The sequence below is a fragment of the Callithrix jacchus genome, chromosome X (assembly GCF_049354715.1).
Source record: "Callithrix jacchus isolate 240 chromosome X, calJac240_pri, whole genome shotgun sequence".
NCBI classification, from domain to species: Eukaryota; Metazoa; Chordata; class Mammalia; order Primates; family Cebidae; genus Callithrix; species Callithrix jacchus.
This window is the reverse complement of record NC_133524.1, coordinates 113,101,525-113,115,041: the sequence shown is the minus strand read 5'-3', so window position 1 is coordinate 113,115,041 and position 13,517 is coordinate 113,101,525. Positions and strand designations below refer to the sequence as shown.

General features: G+C 37.4%; 1 pseudogene; it reads left to right on the top strand.

Moving 5' to 3' along the window:
• Window positions 1-8,908: 8,908 nt before the first annotated feature.
• LOC100410562 (WDYHV motif containing 1 pseudogene) lies at window positions 8,909-10,200 on the top strand (annotated as a pseudogene).
• The last annotated feature ends 3,317 nt before the right edge of the window (window positions 10,201-13,517 follow it).

Genomic DNA, 13,517 nt, shown 5'->3' with positions numbered 1-13,517 from the left:
TTGAGATGGAGTCTCACTCTGTCACCAGGCTGGAGTGCAGTGGTGTGATCTTGACTTACTGCAACCTCTGCCTCCCAGGTTCAAGTGATTCTCCTGCCTCAGCCTCCTGAGTAACTAGGATTACAGGCACCCACCACCACACCCAGCTAATTTTTGTATTTTTGGTAGAGACGGGGTTTCACCATGTTGGCCAAGATACTCTTGTGATCAAGGATCAATTGAAATGATCATATTGTTTTTAGCCTTTATCCTGATTTGATTTGCATATGTGGAATAATCCTTTCATCCCCGGTATAAAACCCATCTTGGTTATAATTTATGAACTTTTTAATTTTGTTGAATATGTTTTTCTAGTATTTTGTTGAGGATTTATGCCAATATTTAGCAGTGATATTGTCCTAGATATCTTCACTTGGAGACTTTATTGTGGATTTGATCTCATTACTTATTTGTCTGTTCAGGTTTTAGATGTCCTCATGGTTTCAGATGTCCTCATGGTTTCAAGTATATTGGTATGTTGTATGTATCTAAGCACTTTTCAATTTCTTCCACATTTTTCAATATATTGACACATAATTGCCCCTATTAGTCACTAAACGATCCTTTGAATTTCTGCAATATAAGTTGTAGTGTCTCCATTTCATCTCTGATTTTACTTATTTCAGTTTTCTCTCTTTATTCTTGGTCTAGTGAATGGTTTGCCAATTTTATCTTTGTTAAAAATCAGCTTTTTGTTGAATTGTCTTTTTGTATTGTGATCTTCATTATAAATTCATTTATGTATGCTCTTATGGGAATTCACTCATGGTAGTGGCAAAACTATTAAGGGAAAAATATTAGAGAAATTTGTAGAATATAGTCTCAATCCCTTTTGGAAGGCGTAAGAGCTTTTTCTATAGTTCTTTGCTGAAGGCAGCCTAAATCCCATTTACATTTAGTCAATAAGTAAAGCAAATAGCTAGGGTATGTGGGGGAGTTTACCTAACTAACTTGTTTACTCATGTGGTCTTAAAATGAACCTTTGAGCGGGATAGCCCTCTCGTGGGGAGCTTGACCAGGGATATTACCCTCTAGTGGTCTTTGATTTTGGCATCAGAACCTGTCCTTTAATCTCTTCACTCTAGGGGTGTTGATTTAAGCTTTTATCAATTAAACTTTACTACATAAATGCAAATCTCTCTGGCTGGTGGGGGCTGGTGGCTGCTATCTCTTTACAGCACTCTCCAGGGAGTCTGTACACAGCCACAGAACTTCAGCTGAACTGGCAAAGCATAATATCTCTCTGTCGGTGTACTTTATTCATCTATTGCTGATTCACGGTCTGCAGGACAGATGTCCACAGGTGGTGACCTTGACAGTGAAATGCCCAAAGCAAACACCATTAGTGGAGGGAAGGGGTCTCTTCTGGAGCCATAAGCTGTGAAGCCTGGATTTAGTGGAAGGGTGATGCAAGCACTCCTTTGGCTGTGCTAGCTGGTGTTTCAATATGTCACGTACACCTCTAGTCCAGTGGCTTTGGATGTAGTTCAGCATTAGTATTTTTCTAAGAGTTGCAGTCCTTATGGCCTGGAGTGCCTTTCAAGTTTACTTGGAGATGCAGAATACTGTTGCTCTTGGTGGCAAGGTTTGTTGGCACTCAAGTTCAAACTGCTGTGATGGGCAATTCCCCTCTGAATAGGGCTGTTTTAAATGCTTCCTCCATGGGAGAGCATCAGCTACATTGGGTCTGGATTTTTGTTCTACTCTAACAGTTCAACACTGAGCTGAATGCCTCACAATTGCTGTACTCTCCATCCCCCAGTGTCCAAAAAAAGCTCACTGTACTATCCTGTACTGCCAGAGAATGGGAAAAGCATGGTATCAGCAATCTCAACTGTTTTTGCTGTTTTTTCAGTGCCTTTTTCAGTGATATGAAGTTAAAACCAGATACTATGATTATTCACCTGATTTTTGGTTCTTATGAAGGTGTTTTTTTGTTTTTTTTTTTTTCTATGTAGATAGTTGTTAACTTGGTGTTCTTGTAGGCATGATGGTTGTGGATCTTTCTATTCTGCCATTTTTCTCTGCTTTCCTTCATAAATTATACCTCAATAAAGCTGTTTTGAAATAAAAATTTGTTTTGCATCGAGTTTTAGTTGATGAGAACAGGTCTCAAACTGAGAATAAAACACTGTATTCTAAATAATATCACATTTCTAGCTTAAGTTTTGCATTAATTTTATGGCAGTATGGTTAAGAGCCTTCCTGTCTTGAGATTCTTCCTTCCATGGGGAAGAAAGAAATAATTCACTACTGCCTACATATCAGCTTAACCCAATCCCTGAATGAGTGGAATTAATTAGTTTTGACAGGGCTGAAAAAGCAACTGACAAAGAGTCTCATGTAAACCTTTGTTGGATGGTCTCCTTTTGTCATCTGCCCCAATATTCAAATGCATTATGTAAAGCAGAAATAATGGGTTTTATTTTTGATCCACAGAATTAGTATGGGTGTGTTATGTCAAAATTAGTTGATGGATGAGAGAGGATTACTTGGATTCTTTATTCCTTCATCTCATGTTTTTTCCTTCCAATCATCAACTTCTTATGTTTCATCAGTGCTTCTGGATAGTAGATCTCACTTCTCTAACTCCTACTGAGAGATATCTTCATTATTTTTATGTAGCAATAAGCATAAAATAAGCAGAGTCGAAAGAACACAGGCCTTAGAATAAGAGCTGTGATTGACTTCTGGCTCTCTAAGTTACTGTGCTACCTTGGGAGGAAAAAAGAAACTTCTCTAAACTTCTGGGGGATTTTGTTTCCTGAATGGGGTATAGTCCTCATAGAGGAGGCATAAGGTTTACCTTGTGCTCAGTAATAAATGGTAGCTGTTACTATGTGTATCATTTGCTGAACATTAATCTGGATCATTTAGAGTATCATAGTTTTAAACACAGCCTTATAAAGATGGCTTACAGAGCCTCATGTTCTGTGCCTATGTCAGGATGCTTCTATCACATTCCATATCCTCACAGTTCAATGATATGTAAGTTAAGTCACCCATTAGAATATTATAAGATTGTTTCTAGAAATGCTCAATGCTAGAAATATGTAATTGCAAATAGAAGTAACTCTAGTCCTTTGTCCTTTATTAGGGAATGGAGGAATGAGTGTAGGCTATTGGTAAGTAGCCAGCAAAACATGGAAAATACATAGGGTGCTGAGGAATTTTTAATACTTTTCAAATCTCAGATTTAAATGGTGTGATCTATCTCACAGAGTCTACAAGGTGGTGAAGATTCAGGTTCAGATGTCTCATTCTACTCAATGTGTCTCTAAGCTTCACTGATGTGAGATCTTAATTCTCAAGCTTCATGAAGTGTGCATCGTGTAACCAGTACTTCAGTTCTACCTATTTTCTTCTAATCTTCATAGTTTCTTGATCATTTAATACCAAAATGATTCCTGCTTTTTGAGTCTGGACATATATTAGAAATTATCAGTGAGTTCTGTTTTGTCTGTTCAGCAACTACATGAAAAACTGGGGGCTTTGGATATGGAGAGTAGAGGAAGGGACAAAAGTAAGCCTTTTTAGAGTCCATGCTTCAGGTATATTCTTGAAAATAAAGAAATGAAACCAAGCTCTTTATATTAGGAAGAATATCCTTCTCCTAGCGTTATCTCCTGTGACCTATTATGTTAAAAAAAGTATGTATCATCTTCACAGCCTCAAATTATGTTACAAAAATTCTCTTTAAAGTCTCCAGCTTTTAAAATCTCTGGGAAGAAAATTATAAGGGGAAAATCAATATCGCTATACACAAAAAATACTAAAAACAGGAAATTCAGGAAGCATGTTTTATATGAACATGCAGTTTGATTTACTGCTTTTAAATTTTATGTTTTTGGTATTTTGCCATGAAGACATATGCATTTTTTAATGTTTTCATAGTATTTTTTGCACACATTACAACTTTTATAACTGCTTTACAATTGTTCAGGACTTGGGCTTTCCAAACGCTGTAGAGTTAGAGTGAAATAAAGACAAGTGGAAAGAATTTGGTGTGGGACTTCCATGACCACTTTTTATTAGGTGCAAAAGTAATTGAAGTTTCTGACATTTTAATACCTTCTATTATAATATGTCTATTTTATTTTGAATCCTTGGTATGGTCATCTTTTTCCATCACAGTGACTCCTGCACTTTTATTATTAAAACATAAAATGGATGTAAAGAAAGACTTCATTGCTGACGAAACAAGAATCATTAGTGGTGCACTTTCATTATCCAGCATAAAACTGAATAACATGAAGCAAAATACATCAGACAGTTTCTAACCAGAAGTCAGCAAATCTTTCAGTGCAGAGCTAGCACTTTAAATGGATCTGTGCTGAGTGACATAGCAAAACAGTTTATGGCTATACTCTAGGTGTAAAGCCCAAATAAGAAGTTGTCACCTTTATAATTTTCTGATGTGAGACACTGTAATCAAAGATCACTGGGGGTAAAGAAGATAACTGAATTCTAACTGTGATTTCTTAAAGTTGATATCTTGGTTAGATGAATTTGTTCTCAGAATATCTTCATAAATTTGTAACAAGTAACATACTACTTTATCAAATGGCAGATCTGATAAATGGATGTCAAAATGATCACTTGGAATTTCCTTGTGAAAATTAACATTTATTTTTGAAGTCGAATTGTATACAGGATTTAAGAAATGCATCACCTAGGCTGGGCATGGTGGCTCATTCCTATAATCCCAGCACTTTGAGAGGCTGAGGTGTGTGGATCACCTGGGGTCAGCAGTTTGAGACCACTGTGGCCAACAGGGGGAAACCTCATCTCTACTAAAAATACAAAAAGTAGCTGGGTGTGGTGGATCACACCTGTAGTTCCAGCTACTCCAGAGGCTAGGTGGGAGAATCACTTGAACTTGAGAGGCAGAAGTGGCAGTGAGCCGAGATTGCCCCACTGCACTCCAGCCTAGGTGACAGAGCAAAGCTCCCTTTAAAAAAAAGAAAGAAAGAAAAAGAAATGCATCACTCACCATGCACATGCTTAGGATATTTGGGACCAAACAATTGATCAGTTCTTATAACATAAAAGTCCCAGTTCAATGCTCTTCTAAGAGGTAACATGGAAGAGAATGTAACTATGATGTCACTCAAGCATCTTTTAACCTACCTAACAGCAGTGTGGGAGAAAAATATTGATGGGGACAGATGTAACAAGACAAGAAAACAGTGAGGAAGACCGTGATTAGTGCCATAAGATAAATATATATGAAGTCTTGTATAATTTCAGAAGAGGAAAGAAGGAACGGAGAACTTGGGGACAAGATAAATGCAGAAAATAACAGTTGAATGTCAGCAAGGTTTGCAATGTAGAAAGAATTGAGGGTAAGAGAAAGATGAATGAAAACACAATACCTGGTTTAAGGAGTCCATAATCTAGAGGAAAAACTAGATTAGAGTGTGATATGTACATGTGTGTCTGTACATACCCACCATTATGATTTAAGTCAGGTGTAATAAACACAACAAAATCATCTTGGTTTAAGTTGCTCCTTTTGTCTGGCTCTGTAATTGGCACTCTATGTATTCTCAAAACAACCCTGAGAGTTGGTTGTGATTGCTCCTACTTTACAGAGGAGGATACTGAGTTTCAAGAAGACTAAAAATCTTGCTCAAAGTTATGTAGTTAGTAAGTAGCAAAGGGAGTAATTTTCAAAGATCAACAGACTTTTAGTAGCTATCACTTACTGAATGCCTTCTATGTGCTCAATGCCATTAGACACTTGGTATGTACTATGTTTATGTTTTTGGACAATTTTGAAAGTTACATATCATAATAACCATTTTATACATCAAGATACTGAGTCTTATTGAAGTTTAATAACTCTTTTAACGTCTCAGCTAGTATTTGAACAATTAAAATTCAAATCCAGGTCTATCTGATTTTAAGGTCCTTTTTTAAACTTTTAGATTCAGAGTACCTGTGCATGTTTGCTATATTGGTAAATTGATTGTCACAGGTGGTTGACACAGATTATGTCATAACCCAGGTAATGAGGATAGTACCAAACAGGTAGGTTTTTCACCCTCACCCTTCTCCCACCCTCCACTCTCAAGTAGGCTCTGTTGTCTATTGTTCCTTTCTTTGTGTCCATATGTACTTAATGTTCAGCTCCCACTTATGAGGGAAAACATGAAGTATATGGTATTCTGTTTCTGTGTTAGTTCACTTTGTAACATGGCCCTCATCTCCATATATGTTGCTGCAAAGGGCATGATCTTATTTTTTTAATGGCACAATTTTTTTGTATATATGTGCCACATTTTCTTTATCCAGTCTACTGTTGATGGAAGGCCTGTTTATTTTCTACATTGCAACTGATAATTTGAGCAATAGAAGAGATTAATCATAAAAACCTTGGGCCTTTTGGAGAGGGTAACATTTGAGATAGGTTTTTAAAATGCCTAGAACTTCAACAGCTTTGGAATATGGGGAAATGTTAAGTGAAAAGACAAATATAGGGGCACAACACTGTAAAACAGTAAGGCACGTTTTTGAAGACCAGGTTGAAATGCTTTGGCACAGCTAGATTCTAGGGAACCTCAAGCAGAGGATAGGAAAAGTAGCCAGGCACTTGAATAACTATTACAAAGAAGATTTTTTTTTCTGATTTTAAAGAGGAAATATTGAGGCTTTTGATCCCAGAAATGACATGATCATTTCTGAGTTTTTGTTTATTTATTGTCTGTCTCTCACCACTAGTCTGAGAACTGCAAGAGGGCAGGGATTTTTTTTTCTGTTTGGGACACTGCTGTCTATAGTGGTTAGAGTAGCACCTAGAACATAATTAGAATTCCTGTTTACATCCATGCAGTTTATATCCTGATAATTTCAGTTGGCACCATTCACATACAATACAATGCAAATAATGTTCCCTGAAATCATGTAGCTACATTGCAAATCATTATTTGCTTTGTAGCCCAATCCAAATAATGTTCCCTGGAATCATGCAACAACTGGACATAATAGGCAGTCATAAATACTTTTGACTGAATGATTAATTTTCTTCAGGACAAGTTTGAATGGGGTTTGTAACGTGCATTGTGGAAGGGAGAGAATAAGGGAAGAGAGAATTTTAGAATAATTTTTAAGTAGTCCAAGCAAGAGATAATGATCTGAAGTACATCTTGAAATAGAAAAGGGAGAACAAAGGCAAGCCATCTTCCTTAATATGTTTTGGTATATATTGGAAAGGAGGAGATAATAGGTAAAGAAAAGTTGAAGACAACGCAAGAATTTCTGGCTTGACTTCTGGCTATCATTCCTTGGAGAATGATAATGGTACTAACAGGAAAAAGAATAAGAGAAGCAGGTTTGATGGATAGCATACATGGGTAGGTGATGAATTCAGAGATATACATGTTGATTTTGAAGGGACATGCATATACAGACTTATCTAGGTATTCACGTTTGGATAAACATGTCTAAATCTCAGTAGGAAATTTAGGAATACAGACAGATTATGGATATCTTAAAGCCATGAGAGAAACTAAGATGTGGAACACATGTAGAATGAGAAGAGTGGGGTGGCAAAAGGCCTATAATAAAGGAATGGGCAGTAAAAAATATACATACAAGGACATTAAGAATATATGGTTGTAGGCCAGGTGTGGTGGCTTACGCCTGTAATCAATCCCAGCACTTTGGGACAGGTGGATCACGAGGTCAAGAGATCGAGACTATCCTGGTCAAAATGGTGAAACCCCGTCTCTACTAAAAATACAAAAAAATTAGCTGGGCATGGTGGTGCGTGCCTGTAATCCCAGCTACTCAAGAGGCTGAGGCATGAGAATTGCCTGAACCCGGGAGGCAGAGGTTGTGGTGAGCCGAGATGGCGCCATTGCACTCCAGCCTGGGGAACAAGAGCGAAACTCTGTCTCAAAAAAAAAAAAAAAAAGAATATATGGTTGTGAACGCAAAAGAATAAGAGCATTAAGTGTCACAGAAGCTAGGAGAAATGGACATAACTATCTGTGCTGACAGCTGTCAAAAAGGCCAAGCAAAATGAGAACTGAGGAGTCATTGGATTTATTAATTAGGTCATATCTGTAGAGTAAATTCAATAAACTAATGAAGCCAAAAGCTAGATTTCATATTATTAAAGAATAAATGTGAGGTGAGAAAATGGAGACAGCAAATGCAGATTACAAATGAAAGGTTGATGAAAGTAGAAAGATGGAACTGTAATTTAAAAAAGAAGCAGGAATAAGAAATATTTTATAGGATAGGGACAGTCTGGTGACTAAGGGGAAGGAATTAATGGAAACAGAAATACTGAAGATGGAGATGATTGATGAAATGAGGAGCCATAAAGACGGAAAGATGGGAATGAGAACACAGTGAAAAGGTTAGTCTTGAAACGTAGGAAGGATACTTCTTTCAAGACAGGAGAAAGAGGAAAGGATAGGTGGAGTTAGAAAATATTGAATGGAGGCAAAACAATTTTTGGAAGTTGATGTTAGATGGCCCCAATCTTCTCTGTAAAGGAGGGGCAATTCCATCCAGTAGCTATGGACCCTTTCTAAGATTAAAAGACTTAAGATATTAAAATACGAATACCCCTAAGTTTATTTGCATTTTCACCGTGGGTGGTAAATTTTCTCTTTATTTATTTCACAACCATACTAACTTGTGTTTAAGTATATTTTTGCAATTTTGTTCCAGAAAGCTTAGTTTGGCAACTCTAAGCCCTTTATCAGAAAGGAATCATATCAGAAAGTACTTTTTTAGTCCAATCATATATGTGATGGTTGCTATGGAAACAATTGCATGCAAATGTTATTTTAGGCTGCCCCGCACTCCGCCCATCCAGCCCTGGGAACGCGTGTGGGCCACTACATGCCAGCACCTTCCTTTGCTACATCAGGTCCAGTCAGTCTTCTTGCGGCCAGGGCCCTGGCTGAGCTAGCTGGCCATGGAGGGTAATGGCCCTGCTGCCACCCAGTACCAGCCGGCCAGCCCCCCGCAGGATGCCTGTGTCTACAGCAGCTGCTACTGTGAAGAAAATATTTGGAAGCTCTGTGAATACATCAAAAACCATGACCAGTATCCTTTAGAAGAATGTTATGCTGTCTTCATATCTATTGAGAAGATGATCCCTATCTGGAAGCAACAGGCAAGACCTGGAGATGGACCTGTGATCTGGGATTACCATGTCGTTTTGCTTCATGTTTCAAGTGGAGGACAGAGCTTCATTTATGACCTCGATACTGTCTTGCTGTTTCCCTGCCCTATTGACACTTATGTAGAAGATGCCTTTAAGTCTGATGAAGACATTCATCCACAGTTTAAAAGGAAATTTAGAGTGATCCATGCAGATTCATATTTGAAGAACTTTGCTTCTGACCAATGTCACATGAAAGACTCCAGTGGGAATTGGAGAGAGCCTCCTCTACCATATCCCTGCATTGAGACTGGAGATTCCAAAACAAACCTGAATGATTTCATCAGCATGGACCCCGAGGTAGGGTGGGGCACTGTCTACACACTTTCTGAATTTACACATTGGTTTGGCAGTAAAAACAGCTGAAGTTGGCCTCAAGATGTGGAACTGTGGAGAAATTCTAGGACATGAACATGCTATTCCTCCATCAAGGACAGCAAACACTAGGGTAATGTTGGCTTGGAATTATGTCTTTCTCTTTTAATCTGATTGAGTGGAAACCTGAGTGAATACAAATATAAATGAACAACATAAAAACTTTTGTATTGATATGTTAAATTGAAACTTTATATAGTGTATACTTGCTAAGATATTCCTGTACCTTATTTGTTAAAATATGCGAACTTAAGCCAGTGATCATTTTTGTACAGATAGAGGTGTGGAGGTTGAGCCAGCCCCTCATATCTGTCTGGATGTTTTGTGTCTCTCCAACTACATTGTAAGCTCCTTGAGGGCAGACCCATGGTCCATTGCTCTGTGAATCTCAAATGCCCATAAAAGGTGCCCATAAAATGTTGTTGTTGTTTTTTTTTTTTTTTTTTGGAGACTCACAGACTAAAAATATTTTCTTGAACATTTGAATGTGCTGTTTTGAAAGGGGTGATATTGTGAGCTGAATCAGCAATGAGTATTAAGTCTTTTTGGACTATGGTATTATTAAAAAGAGGGCAGCCCTCTCAGACTTGGGTATTATTTGGCTTATTTATTCATGGCTTTAAATAAAATTGATATTTTTTATGAAAGAAAGAAAGAAAGAAAAAGAGAAAGGGGGAGAGATAACAGCAGTCTTGCTCTATTGCCTAGGCTAGAATGCAATCTAAAAATAGGTATTAAAAACCTCTTTTATGCCGATAATTGTGCTTAACAGCAGAGACAGGAAGGAATAAGGGAAGAAAATAACAAACAGCCAACCAATATTTCATTTAAGTCTGTGAAATGCTATGCAAATGCTGAAGAGTGATTTACTTCCAATTATGTGGTCACTTTCAAAATAAGTGTAATGTGATACTGAGAAAAATGTATGTTCTATGGACCTGGGGTGAAGAATTCTATAAATATTCACTGAGTTTACTTGTTCCAGGGCTGAGTTCTAATCATAGATGTCCCTGTTAATTTTCTATCTTGTTGATCTGTCAAATATTAAAAATGTGGTATCAAAGTCTCCCACTATTATTGTGCGGGAGTTCAAATCTCTTTATAAGTCATTAAGAACTTGTCTTATGTATCTGGGTGCTCCTATATTGGGTGCATATATATTTATGATCATTGACTCCTGTTGTTGCATTGATCCTTTTATCATTATGTAATGTCCTTCTTTGTTTCTTTTAGTCTTTGTTACTATTAAAGTCTATTTTGTCAGAGATGAAAGTTACAACTCCTGGGTTTCTTTTTTTTTTCTCTCTCTCTCCATTTGATTGGCGAGTCTTCCTCCAATCCTTTATTTTGAGTCTTTGTATGTCCTTGCTTATGAGATGGATCTGGACACAGCATACCGATGGGTTTTGACTTTTTATTCAATTTGCCTGTCTGTGTCTTTGATTGGGACATTTAATCTATTTAAATTTAGGATTAATATTGATATTTGTGAGTTTAATATTGTCATTTAATGCCAGCTGGCTATTTTGCCCATTAGTTGATACAGATTCTTCATTATGGAGATACTCTTTACCTTTTGGTAAGTTTTAGGGATGACTGATACTGGTTGTTCCTTTCTGTGTGTAATGCTTCTTTCAGAAGCTCTTGTAAAGCAGGCCTGGTGGCGATGAAATCTCTGAGTGCTTGCTTGTTTGTGAAAAATTTTATTTTTTCCTTCATTTCCTTAATTTGGCGGGATATGAGATTCTGGGTTGAAAATTATTTTCTTTGACGTTATTGAATATTGACCCCCACTCTATTATAGACCATGAAAAACTGACTGTAAACTCAATACATTAATAATACAGCCAAAGAGAAAATGTGTCAGATATAAAGAGGGTTGACCAGCCATATTGTAACCACACAAGGGGTACTTCCTGCTCACTGCATAAAGACCATGGCATAGTAGTAGAGAAAGTTTAATAGACATGAGGCTGGTCACACCAGGTAGGAGGAGTTCCTATTCAAATTATTTGCTTCAGTGATGGTAGATTAGGGGGTTTTCAAAGGCAGTTTGGGGGAAAGCATGGGGGTGGCCAGGTAACAGGTGCTTACTCCTGATTGGTTGGAGCAGAGATAAAATCAGAGGGTGTTGAAGGTGTCCTTCTGTGGGCAGATTTGCTTTTGGATGGGGACATAGAAGCTCTGTTGTTGTTCCAGGTGAAGCCATGGGTGTTAGACATGCAAAAAGCCTGGAAAGATGTCTCAAAAGGCCAATCTACAATAGTGGTGTTATTTGCAGGAGTAATTGGGGACGTTGCATATCTTACAACCTCTGGAATAATGTCTGAACCGTAGCAAGACTCAGGCTTCTATCATCCCCCAGCCTGATGGCCCTCTGTTAGCTTTACAAAAGCTGTTGAGTTTTGGGCAAGGCTTATTATCATTGAAATTGTAGCCTAAATGTCTTCCAAAGTTAGCTTGGCCCAATAGCCCAGGAATGATTAGGGAAAGGCAAGATGGGAGTGAGGTTGGCTTAGCTTACTGTTACAATCTTTTCACTGATAGAACTTTTGCAAAGGTGGTTTCAATACCAGCATAGAAAGAACAAATCATAGAGGCAACTCTTCAAGGAAGTCACAGTAATTTAAATCCCATTAACCATTTTTGGTTAATATTCTATCATTAAATTGTACATTTTAAATGTAATATACAAAAATATAAAGAATAAAATTTTAAAAATTGACTATAGTGGTACCATCCAAAAATGAGCATTGCTAATATTTTGGAATATTCCTTCCTCACTTTGTCAGGAATTCAAACCAGAGCAACTACATTTTGAATAGGGGCCAGTTCATTAAGTAAATGAGGCCGAGACCTACTGAACTGCATTTCCAAGAGTTTAGGCATTCTTAGCAAAAAGATATTTACAGTTAAGGGAACAAATTAATGTTTACCAAACAGACCCAGGACTTAACAGACTCAGGAAATATCCTGATGTCCCATGCCTTAAGAACAAAAGCATCCTTAATTTAAGAGTAAGTTTTGCCTTAAGATAATAATATATATATGTGCAAAAGTCAGTAAAGATTTATAATCCTTTGTCAGAAGCCCTTATAGTAGAGCACATCTCCCTCATGATGTTTTCTTTCATTATCTTATATATAAATAAGCATTGTACCTAAGGTGGATACATTACTTCTTGTTCTTTTGGGAATGTCCTGCTCTGCCTATGAAGTAGTCATTCTTTCACTCTGTTACTTTCTTAATAAATTTGCTTTCACTTTACTCTGTGGATTTGACCTGAATTATTTCTTGCATGAGATCCAAGAACCTTTTCCTGGGGCCTAGATTATAACCCTATTCTGGTAACATATTCCATGGTAAACATGAAGGGAAGATACTGGAGAGACCCCTGACCCAAAAGAAAATAATCTGTGCAGCACTAATTGGCTATGATTTTGGTTAAGTGGTAGAGTACATTTTATCCCAGATAAAGGACAAAGTTAGGTTACAGGTCAAACTTAGAAGGGTTAGAGTACCTTCTAAGATATAGGAGGTTAAAGACATCTCTTAGTAAAATATGAGGATAATTGTCCAAACTTTGGTTAGGCTCCCTTCTAAGACTTAGGGGGTTAGTGGAGCCCCTCAATAAGGCCCATCTTGATTAAAAATGGATTTGGCACTATGGGACGCTAACTGCCATTTTCTTTGGATTCATATGTCTTGTACCCTTTGCTGCATGAATTAATTTCCTGGATGCTGGCTTTGCTTTACTGCCATTTGCAGGACACCTTGTTTAAATGATCCTGCAGGATTTTAAATTTTCCTTCCCTTGTGCACCTCCCAATTTTCATCTATATTCTTGTCTTCATCACATAGCTGAGAACAATTGGGAACACAAGGCATTGCAATGTTTGTTTTTTTACATTTAATTGAT